At 37.2% G+C, this 20268-nt stretch overlaps 1 protein-coding gene across 1 annotated transcript in view; it reads right to left on the bottom strand.

Moving 5' to 3' along the window:
- Positions 1-20268, bottom strand: part of MALRD1 (MAM and LDL receptor class A domain containing 1) — a 579678-nt gene that overhangs the window by 271689 nt on the left and 287721 nt on the right. The window lies entirely within an intron of this gene.

The following is a 20268-nucleotide window of genomic DNA, read 5'->3' on the forward strand; positions in this document are numbered from 1 at the left end:
AGCTATACTCAAAAAATATAAAAGCCAAAGGGAGGCTTTCCATTCTTTATCCTGAAACAAAATCTTTAGGGTAATAAGAGTTTATATATTACAGGGTATTTGAAAGTACATTCCATCAGCATCCTTGCACTCCGACATTTATCAGAAGCCAAACATATATGATACTTCCTCAGAAGCAGGGACATGAATATACAAGTAATATCCAACTTTCCAACAGATTTTTTTTCCTCCAAAACATTTATCTTTCAGTTGTTTGGAATTTTAGGAGAAATTTCCCGACAAAGCAATGTCAACCATAAAGACCTTTCCACAGAGTTTAAGATAAAGAGCAATGCTTTTGAACAACTGAGTTCAAACTGATTCTGATACTTATCAGTTATGCGACTTGGATCATACACTTGATGAGCTTTAGTGTCCCTATCTAAAGAGAAAGAAAAATAGTAAAAACTAGAGAAGTTAAGCTAATTAGAGAGACTTGTTTATATCACCAGTGCCTAGAACAGTGCCTGGCCCTTCATAGGCAATCAGTAAATATTAGTTAAATAAATGAATGAGCCAAAGTGTTTTGGAAATGATAAACCAGTTCAATATGCACAGTCAAGGTATTATTATTGTCCTGCTCCAACATTACAATAGAACATAACCACCATGGGTGACAATATTCCAGCAGGAAAAGTTGTTCCGAGATCCAGCTTGGGACATCAGCTTCACATTTGCTTTGTGACACTATAGTATCTGAAAGTTTTTTCCTTCCCATCTTTCTTGTCTGCCAGTTAGGGGAGCTGGTAATACCACTTTCTACTTCATTTTTAGATGGTAGCTTCCATGGCCTGAGGCAGAGTGTCTGAAGATTGAGGATTGGTGTGCATTAGAGGTAGGAAATGATTCAGGGATTTAATGGAAGGTGTTCTGGGAATTGGAAACTCCTGTTGATAAAATCTCATAGAAAATCTTTTATGTTCTGGATCGGTCTCACATTTTAGAAAACAGATGGCTAAGAGAGAAGTGGCAGGAGAGAAATGGAAGGCCACGTAGAAACCACTGGGGGGGAGGCTGGTGTTCTGAAGTCTCCTAGCCATTTTGTGTGCTAAACTCTTCTTGGACTGCACACTAAAGACTGCCTAATTAAATGGCCTTTACACTTGCAAAGCCTTTGAAAATAAGTTTCAAACATGCATTCTGTCTCTAACAAAACTTTCTTGTCTGGGTTAATTGCTACCATTTTCTTTTCTTGCAGTGTGGGATTAAACTATTTTTATTTAGGTGCCCAGTTCAGCTAGCAGATTGGAGGTTAAGACAAAATACCTTTGATGTTTCAATTACAGAGCTTGACTCAGAATTGTAACATTAAAGCATTTTTGAGCTTTAATGGAAATGGAGATCACTTACATTAACCCTCTCATTTATAGATGAGAAAACTGAGGATTATAGATGTTAAATGACTTGCTGATTTTTCAAGAGCAGAAATGCAATTTGGACCCAGGTCTGTTGTCTTCAGAATTATTTTTTAAAACTCCATTGACTTGAAGAGCAGTGATAGGTCACCTATCACAAACACAAGACCACCGAGGGACAGAAATGGTGGTGTTGACTACTAGGTGCAGTATCTCTCATGGATCTGTTGAGAACCTGAGAAATTACTAGATCATTTGATGTTATACAATTGATATTTGTATTGATTCTGTCAATTCCAATTTGTTTGGGGAGTAGAAACAAATTTACTGGTTTTAAAGATGCTTTTCTCCAAAGCAAGTGAATCAAGCTAAGATCTAATTCTTTTAAAACACACAAGAAAATAACTTGGACGTGTTTCTAAATGGAAACATAGAGCCTGATATATTCCACAATCAATATAGCTAGTATTTTAAGATAGTCACAGTGATTAAGTTTTATCGATCTAAAACATAAATACCTGCATAATTTAAAAATACAGTAATTCGGATATTACCCAAGATTAATTTTGAACAGAAAGCCCTCTATGTTAATAAAGAAAATTTCACTGCTATAATGCATTCTATTCATAAAATAACAAAAAACACTTTTGGTAAACATCAAGGGACATTATCAACTAATGTTATTTACCTATTTCTAAATTATTTTCCATGCCTGTTGTTTTGTCCAAAGAAATCAGCTACTTGAAAGTAGGGTGTATACCTTTAAATGATTCTGATATTAAGGCTTTTATGAAACTGTGTTCATTTTTACAGAAAAAAATATTCTTTAAATTAGGCAGTGACTCTGTTGATAGGCAGTTTAATTTTGTAAGAAAGAACAAATTATAAAAGTTTAAAACCTCCCGTGTAAACCTTAGAGACATCTGAAACTTAATGCACTTAAATTCAAACTCTGATTCTTCCCCTCCAAACTTTCTCACTGAACAGTCTTTCTCATCTGTATTAATGGCAACTCCAGTTATTCAGAGAAAAAATATCTTGTAAGGAGCTCTGTATGGTAGAGTCTGACTTCACTTTTTGATGTATGACTTGATTGCTGAGAGCCCTTCCCATTGTGTTCCACATCTGGGAAAGCTGGTAAGAAAGTCCAGGTGCTCCCCCTGTTGGTAGAAGGTTCAAACTACGCAAGCCCCTATCTGTGCACAGGGATCCTCAGCCAGGTCCCACCACCGAACCACCATAAAACTCTATCCCAGTTTTCTTTCCTCATTCTCTAAAACTACTTTTGGACATTCCTAGGAGCTACCTTGATTTCCTAGAAAGCCTCATTATGTGAGCAACAGACATTTTCAAACCATCTTGGTGTGTATGTGCTGTCCTCAGTCTTGATATCTGAACCAAATTTTGGATGACGGACCATCTTGTAATTGAGGATGGCCCCAAGTTCTAGGAGCTGTAATAATAATATATACAACATTTTATCTCATAACTCACATGTAATCTTTCAGTGAATTCTGTCAATTGTCAATCCTGCCATTAGAATATATCTCATTACCTCTACTGTTACTATTTTGGTTCAAGCCACTATCATTTTTTTGTGATTGTATTGCAGTGCTTTCCTTCCTGATCTCTGCACCCTACCCTTGCCCTGTATGGTCCGTTAAACAATAACGAACCATGCTGAGGTTAACAGATATAAGTTATTATATGTAAAATGGATAAAAAACAAAAAACAAAGTCCTATTGTATAGCACAGGGAACTATGTTCAATATCCTATGATAAACCATAATGGAAAAGAATATAAAAAAGATTGTATGTGTGTGTATATATATATATATATACACATAACTGAATCACTTTGCTGTACAGCAGAAATTAACACATTATACATCAACTATACTTCAATAAAAATATTACAAATATTTACAAAAATATTTACATGGTGATATTTTAAATAAATTGAATGTTACTTCTCTGCCCCAAACTCTATGTTATTTAAATACTATTCCCCATTACAAGGACCTAGGCCTTCTTGGGAAAATGGTCTGTTTGGGGCTAAGAAAAGAAAGTCCAAGATGAGCCTGGGAATTTTTTTGTGTGTGTGCCAAAAATTAATGAAGTTCTCCAAAAATTACATCATTATGATGAAAGGTTGAACTACTGGTCAGAAATAATTTCAGCATCAAAATAAGTAATGAGAGGACTCTGGCTCTTAGCACACATAGTAAGAAAGAGTAAGATGGTATGAAATTATCCTCCAGCCATAAACAACTAGAAACCTGGGAAAAATCTATGAAACAAGTGTTCGCAGACACTGCATAACAGAAAGCACAGGATTGTCATCTCTTAGAGAAAGGGAAAAAAAGGTAACTCCTATACAGGATCATGCCAGACTTCTTCTTGGAGGAACTTTCTAGACTATAGCTCCAAAATGGTCAGCCCAGCAGAAAGTGAGGCTGCAGTGAGTTGAGAAGACAGAGTCTCAGACAGATAGAATTTGCAAGGCAGGGTGGTGGAGAAAGAGGAGGTATGTAGCTAAGGAGATCCAGAGATATGCTTAAGGCTTTGCTGAATTCTAATTTTCATGTTTGCAGGGTAAAATCCACAAACAGAGACAGAGAACAACTTCTAAGAAAACAATAACTAGGAGATATAAACTGAAAAATTACCAGAATTTACAGAAGACCAGATATCTTTGAGTTACTGCCAGCCAGAGTGGAGAGTCCTTGGCGAATAAACAGGGCATTCAGTAGGAAATCCAGAAAGGTACAATTTAGTAACAAGCAAAGAGACTCTAGCAGGAACTAGTCTCTAGACCATGGATTGGAACTACAGTCTCAGGACCAAATCTGGTCTACCACTTGTTTAAGTAAATAACATTTTATTGGGACTTAGCCATGCCCACTTGTTTATATATTGATATTATCTATGGTTATTTTCACATTGAAATGGTAGTTGAGTAGTTTCAGTCAGGACCATATGACCTGCACAGCTGAACATATTCACTCTCTGAACATACTGTTTTCTTAACCTCAACTTGTTTTTATTTATTTATTGTTATTTTAATTTTTTTTATTTTTTGATAAGAATACTTAAGTTCAACTCTTAGCAAATTAATTTTAATTATACAACACCGTGTTATCAGCTATAGTCACCATGTTATACATTAGGTTCTTATTCATCTTTTTTTTCTTTTAATATTTATTTATTTATTTGGTTGCACTGAGTCTTAGTTGCAGCAGGCAGGCTCCTTAGTTGTGGCTCCAGGACTCCTAAGTTGCGGCTCACCAGCTCCTTAGTTGCAACACGTGGGCTCCTTAGTTGTGGCATGCGAACTCTTAGTTGCATGCATGTGGGATCTAGTTCCCTGACCAGGGATTGAACGTGGGCCCCCTGCACTACGAGTGCAGAGTCATCCACTGCGCCACCAGGGAAGTCCCTCAACTTGTTTTTAAACTAGACTGCTTTAAAAAGAATACTAAATAAAGTTTCCTTTAAGTTAAAAAAAAAAATTGACTATAAAAATTTGCTGACTTCTATCTTAAACCTGTCTTTACAAAGACTTAAAAATAAGACTTAAATGGACCATAAAGGACTGTAAGCAACTTAAGTGTCTCTAGAACAAAGTTCAATGCTTCTTAAAGGAATTTACCAAACTTCAGCACTTAGCAACATAGAATTCACAATGTCCAGCATCAAATTAAAAATTAAGAGCATATGAGGAAGTAGGAAAATGTGATCTAAACCCAGGAGAAAAATCAGTCAATAGAAGCAAATATAGATAAAACAGAGATGATGCAATTATCAAAGAAGTTAAAGCAGCTATCATAAATGTGCTCAATGTATTCACCTACAATTCTATAAAATTACAAAAAAGCTATTTGTACCAGCAACTAAGTTTAGCAAGGTTACATGTCATCACTATACAAAAATAAATTACATTTCCATATGCTAGAAATAAGTAACTGGAATCTGAAATTTAAAAAATATCCTTTAAAATGGCATCCCCAAACATGAAATTCTAGGGATGAATTTAACAAAATACATGCCCGGCCTTTACACTGATAACTACAAAATATTGATAGGAAAAGAGACCCTGAATAGATGGAGATACATATCAGTTTTATGGATTATAAAACTCAATATTGTTAAGAACTCAATTCTCTCCAAATTTAACTATAATTTCAATATAACCCCAATCAAAATTTCAGTAGGATTTTGTATAAATTAACAAAATGATTCTAAAATGTGTATGGAAATGCAAAGCACCTACATTAGCTAAAAAGTTGGCAGATTTACAGTACCTGCTTTCTATATACACTATAAAGCTATAAAAATTAACACTGTATGGTACTGACTTATGTACCGACAGATTGCTTAGTGGATCTGGATGTAGAGTTCAGAAATAGACTCACAAATATATGATCAACTAATTTCCAAAAAAGCTGACAAGTCATTTTCACCCAAAAATGCATAAACTGAATCTAATTATGAGGAGAAATAAAAAAACACGGATTGAGGGATATTCTACAAAATAAAAGGCCTATACTTCTCAAAGATACCAATGTCAAAAAAGACAAAGAAAGGCTGAGTAATTGTTATAAAGAAATCTAGAGCTACATAAAAACTAAATGTAATGCATGATCCTTGATTGGATCCTGAAAAAATTAGTCAACAGAAGCAAAAATAGACATGACAGAAATGATGGAATTTTCAAAGAAGTTAAAGCAGTTATCATAGATGTGCTCAATGTGTTCATCTATGATTCAGGTAAAAAGCAAAAATTACATAAAGGATATTTTTGGGGCCATTGGTAAAGTCTGAATGAGGCCTATAAATTGGATAATAATATTGTATAAATATTAAATTTTCTGATTTAATCATTATACATTAAGTGACCGTCCTCTATTTTAGAAAACAGACTATGAATTATTTAGAGGTAAAAGGACGTGATGATGTCTGCAATTCACTCTGAAATGACTCAGAAGAAAGTAAGTTTATATATAAAATGAATGGGCAAACTGATAATAATCTGTGAATCTGTATGTAGTATATGTTTGAGCTCTCTGTATAGTTCTTGCAATGTCTCTCTCAATTGGACACTACTACAAAAATTTTTTAAATATAAACTTTTGAAAGTTAAAAAAGTAAAATCTTCCAATGGCACCCCATCTCACTCAGAGTAAAATCCTCAATCCCTGAAGTGGCCCACACATACTGTACAGTCTTGCCCCATTCTCTCTCTGGTACCACTGCCCTCCAGCAAAGGACTACAAGGCACACATCTATAGCTGAAAGGAAGTTGGGTTTATTACTCATTGTAGTGATGGAGCACAAATACCCTCGGGAACCACAAGGCAGCTCAGTAAGGGAGTATTAGAAATGACTTATTATAGGATTTAGGGCTTTGGTTAGGTTATTTTGGGGAGGCTCCAAGAAAGTGGAGTTTTGCTCCAGATTGGGTGCTGTCAGGAAGCAGGGATAACTGGGTGCTGTCAGGAAGCAGGTATCTTAATAATTCTTATATAACAAAGGGAAGACTAGAATAGGCTAAAGTTATAATTGGTTAGGAACAGGTTTCATTCGTATGAGTAAAGATAGCGGAATGTTGGTCATTCTTTTTGCTGAAACAACGTCCATGTTTCGTCTGTGTTCAAGCACAGTCACAGAGTGATCTTGTTTTCGTCTCGCTCCATCATGGTACCAGAATGGCTTTGTCTGATGCTGACACCCTGTGAAATTGTTTACATTAAACAGGAGAAACACCAGCTCGTAGCAACCCCAAGGCCTAGCTGACAGTTCCAGGCCAGGTCCTGAATGTCAGGGGCTGTGTTTCTTTTTCTCACTTTGTAATTCTATTTATGTGGCAAGAGAGTTCAGTGGAGCAGCAAAGCCTTCTAGGTGATATGAGGATAGAAAATAAAACCCTTCTGGCTATGGTCTTTGCAGTAGGTAAACATGGCAGACCAGGTGCTTTGGGAGATGCTGAAACATGTGAAAGCCCTTCCTATTTGTTATTTTTTAAGCATCTTGATATTTTCCCAGAGTAACTTGCAGCAAAAACTTGAAAATACCAAGTTGCTGTGGGATCTCCTTTAATATTAGCATGAAGAAGAGAATACGTGGAAAGAAATTCCATAAAATAGATCATGGTAGCCTTAAAGAATTGACAAAACAAAACAAAACAGGTAGAGGATTCATGATTTGCATTAAGAAAAAGAGGAAAGCATGGAAGGAAGTCTAAACTGAAAAGAAGCCTCCAGGGTTTAAGGAGAAGGAACTAACGTGATTCCAACGGACTGTGACTGCAGTACTGCTGAGGCTTTAGTTTAGAACAGCAGCATTCCATACTTACATGTTTCCTGGGCAATGCTTACTAGCCATAGGCTCAGCCCTCAACTGGCAACAAACTGCCTATTAACCAAAATATTGTGTCTGCAGCCTCCATCTTCTTCATTGCAAATAGTAGCAATCCAAATACTCAAAGAGCACTTTCTAACGGTCTTGCTCAGCGTGACAAAATTTATACTAACCAAGTTACCACTCATGTTCATTCAAAAAGATATTTTCAGAAAGAACAGTTTATTTCTCAACTTCTTAATTACTCATTTTTAATACTTTACATCGAAGAAATGTTAGGCTGACATTACATGCTAACATTCACCTAATTCTATTAGAAGAGCACACAAATAAGAAATATGAAGGAACCTATAAAGATAAATGTTTCTTAATAATTCTGACTTGGAGAAAATTTCTAATGTCTTGGTGGTGAACAATTTGCATACCTTGAGTTTTGAGTGTATCATATTTAGTAAGGTAATGAGTTTAATCATTAAGCACCATCATTTTCTGAAGTCTTAAATTCAACTATCAGAGAAGGGACATGAAGACGGTCCAGTGGATTATTTTTGCTGTCAGGAAATGTAAACTATAATAATCCTTTGTTTTCTTTCAGTGTACCTAATAGAGGCTTTGCATATTTACAGAGAATTATTTTTATGTAAGACATCGCAAATGGAGCTGCTGCCATAACACAGAGCTAGAGCCACAAGTATGACCTAGGGCTAAATCTCAAGATAAAAATCACTTTAGGAAAATTATATTTTGTACTTTTATGCAGTTGAATTTTTCAATCCTTCCTTGAATGGTTTTTGACAATCCAACATTAAATAAAAATCTTCCATATGTTTTCTAGTGTTATACGATTACTATATGTTATATGATTCATTTTTTTAAAAGATTTTAAACCTTTGATGCACCTGAAATTTACTTTGGCTACAAATGAACAACAAGATTTTTAAAGTGAAAAAGAGGAATACATACACAGGCACAACATACACATGTGCCTGTGTATTTATTGAACATCTCTGGAAAGATACATAAGCAATAAACAATTCCTCTGGAATTAGAAACATAAAGGCTGAAGACTGAAGAAAATGATTTTTTTTAATCTATGCCCCTTTTTGGTTATACCGTGTGTGTGTATAATGAAATAAATATTTGTTTTACTTTAAAAAGAAATAGGCTAGAACAAAGGCCTGAACACGCCAGGGCCTTATCCCAGGTTAAAGAAAGGGTTGAAGTAGTAAAGTTATACTGTAATTGGGAAATCCAAAGGCTGAAGCTCCTTTGAGGAGTATTAACCTGAAATGAGTGGCAAGAATGTTGACAATTTTCTGGACACCACAGTTTATGGGAATTGGAAGACTGAACCCTCCACTCCAGATGGCTATGGAAGAAATGTTGAAATTAAGGGAGGACCAAATTTCAGTTTTCAAAAGGAGATATAAGGAATGAAATGCCCTGTGAAAATATCTAAGATCTATACTAAATATAGGGTAGTTTATGAGTTGCAAAATGTAGAGCAAGGGTTTCCTTGGTGGCGCAGTGGTTGAGAGTCCGCCTGCCGATGCAGGGGACACAGGTTCGTGTCCCGGTCCGGGAAGATCCCACATGCTGAGGAGCGGCTGGGCCCGTGAGCCATGGCCGCTGAGCCTGCGTGTCCGGAGCCTGTGCTCCGCAACAGGAGAGGCCACAACAGTGAGAGGCCTGTGTACCGCAAAAAAAAAAAAAAAAAAAGGTAGAGCAAAAAGGGAAAGTGAGTAGTGATAAAAGAGAACCTGGGAGAAATTCAGTAGTCCCCCCTTGATCCCTGTTTCTCCCTCATTTCCCATATTCAATCAGTCACTAACAGTTTCTCATTTTACCTTCTAAATATCTCTTAAATCATCCACTTCTCTCAAGGGATACTCATCTCTCTCCTTGACTAATGAAATAGCTTCCTAATTGATTGCTCTGCATCTATTCTGGTCCTCCTGAAATTCATATCCCACGTTGCAAGTCCAGTGATGTTTTCAAAATGCACATTGGATCACCACCCTGCTTGAAAGCTTTTCATGGGTACCTATCACAGTTAGGGAAAAGACCAAATTTGCTAAGTTGATGGAGAATCAACTCAAAGTCTGTTCGCTACTCACCTTTCCAGCCTTCTCTCTGATCATGCTCTCCCCCTCAACTCCCCACCACAAACCTACTGGCCTTTTTCCAGCCCCGCCAGCCACAGACACTTTATACATGCTGGACCACCTGCCTCCCGAACTCTCTCTTTGAAAATCTAGCAGATTTCAGCTCAGTCTCTACTTCCTGCAGGGAGTCTTGATTGTTCAAATCCCTCTACTATAACCTCTTAACATAACAGGCAGCTCTTCTTCAAAGGACTTTAATAACATCGTGTTATACTTGTCTGCATGGTTATTTGCATTATGACTCTTTCCACTGCTAGTCAGTAGGGTCCACAGGGGATAGAAACTGGCACGTATTTCAAAGGACTCACTATACATTTGCTGGCTGAACAAAAATATGAATGAGTGAGTATGAACTAACTGAATAAAGCAAGGAGGAGGGCATATAGTGAGTGAGTGAGAGCCTCCTAGGAGATGGTTGACTGGAAGATGAGTTGATATTCTGGTTGTTGGACAAGGATGACAGGGATAGGGCTGTGTTTGGATTGATGAACTTTGAGATACCAAGACTGAGGCTATTATACAGAGTCAATCACCTTGGACCTATTTGCTGTGATGAAAATAAACATTTCTGTTTTTTTTTCCTTTTGTTTTGGAAAGTGACAGTAGCTATTCAGTTTGTTCAAAATATACATTTTTTAATACTTTAAGCAAAGATTTACCTATTATGTCTATAGATAGAATTCATTATAGTCACAATCCCAATTTAAATACTACCTTTACACAATTTGATCCTATAACAAAGCAATTTCCATTTGTAAACACTGCTGACCTGGTTAATAAAAATTATATGTAATGAAACTGAGACAATCATCTAATTCAAAGGGGAAAATAAAACAGACCATCTAAGCTAAATTCTATTAATAGGAAGCAAAACAAATCCACGGTATTTGTGTGCCTAAATGCTACTCCCATTTGTGCAGTATATTATGTTTGAATTTGTTTTGGTTTATGTATTTTTGACTTAGTATACATCATTCATAGTGAGTGCAAAATCCTTTTAAAACAGGATTAAAATATAGGCTCCCTTTCCTTAAAATATATATCATCTAACTCGGGTAAAACTAGTTTTCAGTATTTGTGTGTATGTACCTGTGTGCATGTGTATGTGTATATACGTTACATATGTGTTGCACAATTCACACATATTACATATATACATGTGTGTATATTTTGTGTATGTACATATGAAAGTATTACATACATGAATATGCATATATATTAAAATATGGTTAAAATGACTGAAGAGCAATTTTCGAGTGAATGGTAAAATTAATCATAATGATAACTACTATTTATTAATCACCTCCTATATGCTGTGCTTTGCGCTAAGGATTTTATGAATATTATCTCTAATATTCATAACAACATTGTAAGAAATGTCATCTCCATTTTCAAATGTGGCAATGGAGGATAAGAAGGCTGAAGTATAATTTCCAATGTTATAAAATCAACCTTGCAATATATATAACATATACATACATATAGTATATGTCTGAAAAAATTTCCTAAATTTATTAAAATTTATCACACATATACAAAACAAAATAATACCATATTAATAACAGGTTGTAATGGCTAATGGTCGAATTATCAAATATTTAATTCTGTCTGGCTCTGTGGTAGGCGTTTGCTGTGCATAAATCAGGTAATCATCAAAATCACCCGTCTGGTACACTGAACATCTATTACAGTGCTGGACTAGACAATGTATCTCGTATTATCAAATACCTAATCTGATTAACCCACTCCAATCCAATATGCTCCAGGGAAAGGCTAAAAGCCCTAATCTCGGATGTCCACTTGAGCCGTGAAGTTTGGTTGCTGTGTCACCAATGACTCTCAAGAGCATAATGGGAATAGTATGACTGTTCCATTCCTTTGTGTGGGGATGATAAGAGAGAAAATATCCAAAGCCCCTTGTTTAACACTGAATGGGCAGCAACAATCATCAACATGAGAGCCCTGAGTGCACTGCTTCCAGATTTGTTGGAGAATCTTCCAACAAAATGTAAGAATAAACAAATCAAGGAGCTAAAATGGTTAGGGTCACCAAATATTTCATCCGGCCAACGCCAGCCTCTTGTATTGAGGGCAAGTCATTTTGTCTATTACCTTAAAGCCTGATGAGCTGATACGCATGACAAAGAATGAATAAACAGAATCTCAGAGGTTGCTATAGGTACATTCTATTAGTATTTTAATATTTTATTTCTTTTCAGTAAGAATTGAAGTGGCCAGATGGGTGAACTGATGGAATTGGAAGATAAAGAGAAACTAGTACAATGAATCTAGTTACAAGCTTACAACACAAAAATCATCCTGCAGAGTTATAATAATTGGGCTACAAGAGCAGCACTCTGAGAGTATTACAAAAGGGAGGCATAAGGAATTATTAAAAAATCAGTATCTGTAAGATTAAAGTCACAATATTTGCTTAGGAGAACCACAGCATTCCCTCACACGAGGTTGTAAAGAAATTTCTCTCATGGGTCTTCATTATTGTTAAGTATATACATATTAAGAAAATAAAAAAGAAGAAGAAGTAAGCTAAAGCTAAGGAGCTAAGGGAATTAATCTTTATAACAAGCTTTCACTAAGACCAAAAGTATCACAAGAGTCTTCATGCATTGTTCCATTTATTCCTTTATACAATAAAGAATTAACAATCACCTCCTCTGTACCAGGCACGTTGCTTTGGCACAGGGAGTATAGCAGTGGGGAAGTCAGTGTTTGTCCTTATGGTGTTTCTCCTCCACTGGAGAAGAAAGACAATGACGGAACACACGTATAGAGAGAATGATAGTAAATGGAGTGTGGGTGGAAGAGGGGGTGGTCCTTTGTTGTCATCTTTAAAGAAATAATACTTAAGTAGAGAACCGGAATAGAGTGAAGGAGAAAGCCATGCAAGTTGGCTGAGGGAATCACAAGTTCAAGGTCCTATGGTGGGAAAGAGCTTAGGGTCATGGAGGGTCATCAAGAAGGCCATATGGCTAGATCCTAATGAGCATGGTTCTGAGCTGTGGGAGGGGATTTAGAGGGGGCCAGGAGGAGGGCTCTGTGTTCACAGTAAGGACCTTGGCTTTACTCTGAGATGGGAAGCCATTGGCAGCTTTTGCCTATAATTAATGCCACCCAGAAACAAATATTTAAAAAAAAATCCTTGACTGGAACATGGAAAGAGTAGCGTGACTACCTAAAAGGAGACCCATTAGGAGGCTATTATAGTTAGGGATGAAGTAGGTTCAGACTAGCAGGAATAAGAGTATTAAATAAGCAGCGCCTGGAACAAAATGAGTAATCAACACATGTGAGTTGTTATCATTGGCATTAGAAGGGTAGCAGCGTTGATGGGGAAAACTGGCTGAAATCGGGAAATATTTTAAAGACAGAGCCACAGAAATCTCTGATAGATTAAAGGTGGATAACCAGCATGGGAGAGGTCAAGAACTGCTTTTAGGTTTTTGGTATGAAAATCTGGCTGAATGATTTAAGCATTTATTCACGTGGGGGTTTTGAGTAAAATCTGAGGCAGAATAAACTCCTATTCCATTATTATTTGCAAAAAAAGAGAAATTAATATCATACTAGATAATAACATAAATACCTTATTTTTATAGAACATTAACATGTATTATCTCATATTACCCTCATCTCAATTCCCAGGGAGATTAGAGACCAGGATTCCTTTGTATAGATGAGAAAATTGAGCTTGAGGGAGGTGTAAATGGCTTCAAAGACTATAAATCCACCAAGACATATTATCATGGCATAGCACGCATGGCAAATATTGAGTATCTGCTGTTTTCAGGTGTTCTCTCTGGAGAATGACAATGCTGAATCTTCCTTGAAATTTACTGACAAGTAACCATATATAGATGTATTTAAAAAGAGAAGGGGGAAGAGTCATACATTGTGTGGGATAGGTTGAGAGATGGAATGAAGGCTGAAACAATTTAAGTAATGAAGCTAATCAAAGGTAAACAAATAATTTCCTCCTGAAGCGTTTGAAAAATACAAGAAAAAACTTAAGTAACAGGCAAAGAATCAATGGGAAAAAAATCTAGATTTTTTTTTAAGGTTGTCTGCTGCAAAATCGAGAGGCCAAAACATTTTGATGAATATATGTAAAGGCCAGATAGTTTTGGGACTATGAATTCCAGTTTTGGTGAGAGAAGGCTAATTGCTAATAGTTAACTAAGCATAGCAGCTAAAGTCATCACATTTAGGTCAATTCATAGACCTTAGGGATTCAAAGTCTGGTCTTAATCACTTCCTTTAACTTTCCCGTACAAAATTTTCCATTACTAAAATTGTTGTTAAAACTGACTTCATTTACAAGGCTGTTTTGAAATATAAATAAATGATAGTAAGATGTTTTGGAAAAAATGGATCACTACTTAAATAACTATATAAAACCAAATTTAGGTGAACACATGCTTTGGTTAAAAAAAATGAAAACACCATTTAATAGTCATCACTTTCATTATCATAACTAAAATTAATTGAATGCCAACCAAAGCTGGACATTTTATACATATTATCCCTAATTCTCACAACATTGAAAAATAAATATTATCTTGATTTTACACCAATATTAATTAACTTGTGCAAATTCACATTATTGGTATGTGGCAGAGCTGGGATTTAGACCCAGATGGATCTAACACTGAGGTGTGTGTTCTTTTTCATTATAGCTCATTACATAAAATCCTAGGCCAAATAGAAAAACTAACAAACAACAAGAAGCAAAAGACGACATCTCTGTCCTAATAGAGTTTATAAATAACAACAATGTACACAGTTAAACTAACGGTTCACTGAGAATACAAATCAATATATGATGGAAGAACTGAATGGCATAAGTGAATTCTATGAAAGATCAGTGACACCAGGAGACGTAGCACTGGGGTCACCAGCGATGGCTCCACAGAGGAGTGCGGTACTTAACAACCTTAAAAGGAAGAGTAGGATTCATGGAAGAAACACAGAGAACAGAAAATGCCTTTCCAGCAATCAGCAAGTGGTATGAATAATGAGAAGTATGATTCACAGCATGCTTGTGGATAAGAATTAAATCAACCTTGTTTGAGATCCAAACTAGTATTTCTATACCATTTATAATTTACAAAGCACTTTCATATGTGTGTGTACCTGTAGAAGTGTATATGCACGTACATGCATGTACACATGTGTATGACGGTATTTATTCTGCATCAAACCTTAAGAGCAATCATGTAGAGAGTAAACTAGTCAATACTGGAGCCAGAACTAAAAATCTGTGTCCTCTCACTCCAAAATTCATGTATGGAATTAGTAGAGATATGATCATATAGGATTCTCAGCTGTCTGCTTGGTGGTCAAAACATTTCCTCACTCCTCTTCTTTAATGGGATTTAGTCTAAACTCCTGAGCACATCATTCAAAGACATTCACATGCCAGTCCCAGCCCATCTTCTAGCATCATTATTTCAAATCCTCACTATACCATCACCTTTTCATTCAACCAGATATCTGTCCATTCCTCTAAACACACATGGACCTTTATGTCCCTGAGTCCTTGATCATGTTCTTCCTAGTTTTAAGTATATATTTATCTCTCTATTAAAAGGCTACTATTCCATTAGATCAAACTAATCCCACTTTACCAAATCCCTCATTCTTTAGGAAAAAAATATAAAGAAAGAAACTGGGTGTGGTAGTCTGAACAATGACTCATCATAATGTTCCTGCCCAAATCTCTAGTACCTGTGAATATGTTACTTTGTGTGTGGGGGGTAGGGGTGGGGGGAAGATGTGATTTTGGCAAATGTGATTAAAGGCAAGGATCTTGGGATGGGAATATTATCCTGGATTATCCAGGTGGGCCTGATCAGATCACCTAAGTCCTTAAAAGCAAAAGAGGAAGGCAGAAGAGTGAAGTACAAAAACTGAAGAAGAGGCAGAAAAGAGTCAAATGATGAGAGGGACTTGACCCACTATTACCAGCTTTGAAGATGCAGCAAGATGGCCACTAGCCAAGGAATGCGGGTGGCCTCCAAAAGCTGGGTATGACCTGCAACTGACAGCCAGCTAGGAAATGGGGACCGCAGCCCTACCACCACAAGGAACTGAATTCCACCAAAGACATGAATGAGCAAAGAGGCAGATTCTATCCTAGAGCCTCTGGCAGGAGTACATCCCTAAAGACACTGTGATTTTTCACTCAGTGGGACCCTTGCCAGACTTCTGACCTAAAGAGCTGTAAGATAATAAATTTGTTTTCTTTTAAAGCCACTAAACTCGTGGTATTTTGTTATGGCAACCATATAAGACTAATACAGTGGGACATGGATGTTGTAATTAGGCAAATATGAGTCTGAATCTCACTTTTATTCATACGCTTTTGGGTAAGTCATGTTTTCATTGAGTTATATCATTTGTAAAAGGAAGATAATCTTACACACATACAAAAATGCATCTAAAGTGCCAAACAGTGCCCTGGTACACCATACATGGCAGACTATCAACAAATGATGGCTGTTATCATTATCAGTATTACTTTATTATTTATTTATTTTGGGGTGACCCTTATAACCCTGCTGTTTATCATAATACTATAGCACACAGAAGGATTTTTAAAAGTCATTATTCATTTACAAGGATGCCTCTTCTACTAAGCCCTAAGCTCCTTAGAGAAGAGCAAGAGGATTATGATATTTATCTTTGCATCACTAGAGCCTAGAACACTTTCATAGATACACTGTCCACTCAATAAACATATGTTGAATAGAACCAACGTGAAATACCCATCTAAGAAGTCTGAGCTTTAACGTTTAGCATAGGAAAGCTATGCAGTAATTCTCAGCAGACAGTGATGTGGTCAGAGTATTGTTCTAGAAAGTTTAATCTTTTTAAACTGACGGATGAATTGAAATTGGCAGTGACTGTAGGCAGTGAGGCTAGTTAGGTTTCAATTAGTCAGTCTCTTTCACGTTATACTTAACATATTAGGAAGCTGACGCAGAGAGGTGAAGGGACTTACTTAAGGCTCTATCTTTAACTCCGAGCTGACAAAGGGCTAAAACTCATTAAAAAAAAATCAAGTCCAATATTCTTCCCACTATATAGCATTGCTACTTGTGGTTCAGAGTCTGATGGTGAACTTTAATGCAGAATCCTAAAAAGCACCTGCCAGACAGTACCCACTTTTCAAAGTATAATGGGAAATTAACCAGGGAGAGCCTCCCCTGGTCCAGCTTAATTTCCAAGGAAGCACCAATTCAGAGGACTGAAACTGGACATAAAATCATGTAAAGCTATTCCTGTGAGTATATGCCTACAGTAGTTTCTGGGTACATTAAGTCTCATAAGACTAATAATATTAAGAATAATGAAGAGCCAAGTATAATAATAATTACTGGAGGCAGAATTATAAATAGAGATCATTTAGCCTAATAGGATTCTTTGAATCAAAGGGAACTGTGGTGGGCCTTAGGATGGTTTTTAGAAAAACCAAACCAGGATGCAAATAAACTAGATTATATGTTGCAAATACACTGAGGCAAAATATAAAATAAAAATATTCTCAAAAAATTTTAAGTTTAAATTTTTCTATAATAAATGATAAATTCTTTTAAAATATATATCTTGAATTGGGGTCCAATTCACGTTGGACCTGGCAGGAAACGTACAATTTAAGCTATGATCCCTACCTTCTATGAGCTTAAAGTCTTCCTAGTAGAATAAGACATTCATACACGAAACATAAAATAAACAATAAAGACTTGTTTGCCTATATCTGGTCCAAGGCAAGAGTCTTTTAGAGTAGTTATTGGGGCTGGATGGCTGCTGCCACCCAGTGGACATTATCAGCTTTCAGTTTGGCCAAGCCATTGATAAACCAAGTCCACGCATATGTGAGAAATTCCTGGAAGGAGTACCAGGGTGCCAAGGTAGTCAAGGCTTCCTCTGTTACTGATCGAGGGGGAGCTAAAGGTTCTAAGGATGTGCCTGGGACGTTTTTACCTAAGGAAGACACAACTGCAGAACCAGATGGGGATGCCTCTCGAGTATACCATCTCCATCTCATAAGAGAAGACGGTTGACACTTTCCAACTCCATGGTTAGCACCTGAATGGCCCCCCAAGCTGGTATGGGAATATTTGGACACAGTGTTACCTGGAAATTCTCTGAAAGGTACTTGGTCTCCAGAAGTTCCCATCAGCAGGCCGGTGTCTATTTCTTGAATGAATGTATTGGGAAGACCTACAGAGAGGCACTGAGTCCAGTACCTAAAGGGAACCTCCAGGCAGAAGCTGCCTCCAATTGCCAGAGGCTGAAATCAGTTTAGTTACCAGTAACAGACACCTGTAGTTCAGAGGGGGCCCTGGGGAATTTAGGCCCCAAGAGGAATGATGCTGGGACAGCCTGTTGCACTGTCTCTAGCACCGTGTGCCGCTCAAGACCCCAGCTAAAAAGTCGGCACATTTTCTGGTCAACTTGTACAAAATCCTTAGATGAGGCAAACATTGTTTCTAATACCCAAACAGTTGACTTGGTGCTGGACTTCCTTTTTGCTGGTAGAGGGGGACACAGGGCAAGTATTTATTCTCTCCCATCTTAGGGATCAGTCTCTGAGCCTCAGCTTATATTGTTTCTCACAATTTGACCTGTACGTCAAGAATTGTGAAGGGTCTGAGATTTTACCTGAATTGCAAGCTAATAAGTAAGCCTGTCATTGTTTTAATGGATGCTACTTATTAGAAAACAGAAGACTCCTGGATCAGAGATGGACAGTTTATCATTCACAGTAATAGAAGTAGACAGAGTATCATCACTTTTGCATGTGTTAGTTCTCTGAATCTCAATTTCCACAGGATGATGTGAAGAAGAATATACAGCACCTGCACAAGTAAAGGGCTGTATTACAAGAGAGAAACTCTGAGCATAAAGAACCTGAATCTTGATAATGGGCAGTAAGCATGCCTGCCCTTTGCTTCAGAAAGAGAAACTTGACATTCCAAGGCTCTTAGCAAACCTGAACTTTGCTCTGGGGGGAGACAATGCTTGTATTTTCCAAGGCTGTTGATTACACAAACATCCATATAAAGATGGTTCAAAACAAACAACAGAAATGTGCAGAAATGCAAGACAAGCATGGAAAATTGTCTCCCAACATTGGGTGATTGGTCCCTAATATTTCACCAGTACTAATGAGTCATTTCTGGGGTCTCATGTGAGTTAGTATCCACTCTAAAGCCGTTGTCATTTATTCTTTTTGAGGCCTATCATCATTATATCATCTATATAATAGAGCCAATTAACCTGTAAGGGAGTGGGCTGTTTGTTCTATGTCTCAGTCCATCCACTGGTGAATTCAAACGCTCTTGTTGCTTGCCTGTTTCACTTAAAATAAAATAGGTGAATTCAAACTCTATTAGCATATTAATTATGTTTTGGAGGCCTAACCAGGTGATGTCAAATTGATCTTGATCTGGTACCAAAGGGATCAAGACAAAGGCATGAGCAACGGCCCTGGTGGCATAACAGATACTGTCAGTTGTACATTTGCTTCAGTTATAGTCACAATGTCTGTAAAGCTAGGGCTACCCTAGCCACACTAAATTCAACTGTTAACAGTCAACAGTACACTTTTCACTGGGCACACAGGGTTGATATTTTGAGATACTGCATCTTTCAGCAAAGGAGCTCTGCTGTCTTGAAGTCATTAATGAAAGCTGTGGTCTCTCCTTTTCTCCCCCTGGAATGCGGTATTGTTTTTAATATAACACGGGAAGCCTATCTGGTGGTCTGCTAGGCACTGGTCCCACTACTGCCTCCCAACAAGATGCTCTTTGCAGTCAGCTAAGTCCCACCTGGACTTGATGAGCAGGTAAAACATCACGGCCAATTATCCTTTCAGAGGCATCCATGGTGGAAGACAACAAACGTCTGAATCATCTTCCCCAAGTGGCTGCAGTTACTGCCCTTACTGATTCTATTTCATTTCCAAATCCAGCCAAATTAATGCCTGGCTCTCACCTTTCAAGTGAACATGATATTCAAACAACATAAACGTTTGTATCCATCACTTTTTGCCTGTACCCTGTTGTACCTTCACTGGGATGTAGGGTCTTCTGTTTCACCTGGAGATGGGAAACCTGAGGCCCACCCTTTTCCTGAAAAGCTGTCAAGTCAGGATATTGGGACCTAGGGTCAGATAGTGGAGGAGCTAAAGGAGTAATTTGTTCTAAGGGCCACAACCTTGCCTTAGTTTCTCCAGTATAGGAAGATTCGTCTCTATGGAAGAGTTTGGTCCTATAGAGGCACCTTCTGTTTCAACCAGTTGCACAATTGCCTGATTGGCTTG

Source organism: Monodon monoceros, unplaced genomic scaffold, assembly GCF_005190385.1.
Source record: "Monodon monoceros isolate NGI ecotype Baffin Bay Population unplaced genomic scaffold, NGI_Narwhal_1 Super_Scaffold_21, whole genome shotgun sequence".
Taxonomy (NCBI): domain Eukaryota; kingdom Metazoa; phylum Chordata; class Mammalia; order Artiodactyla; family Monodontidae; genus Monodon; species Monodon monoceros.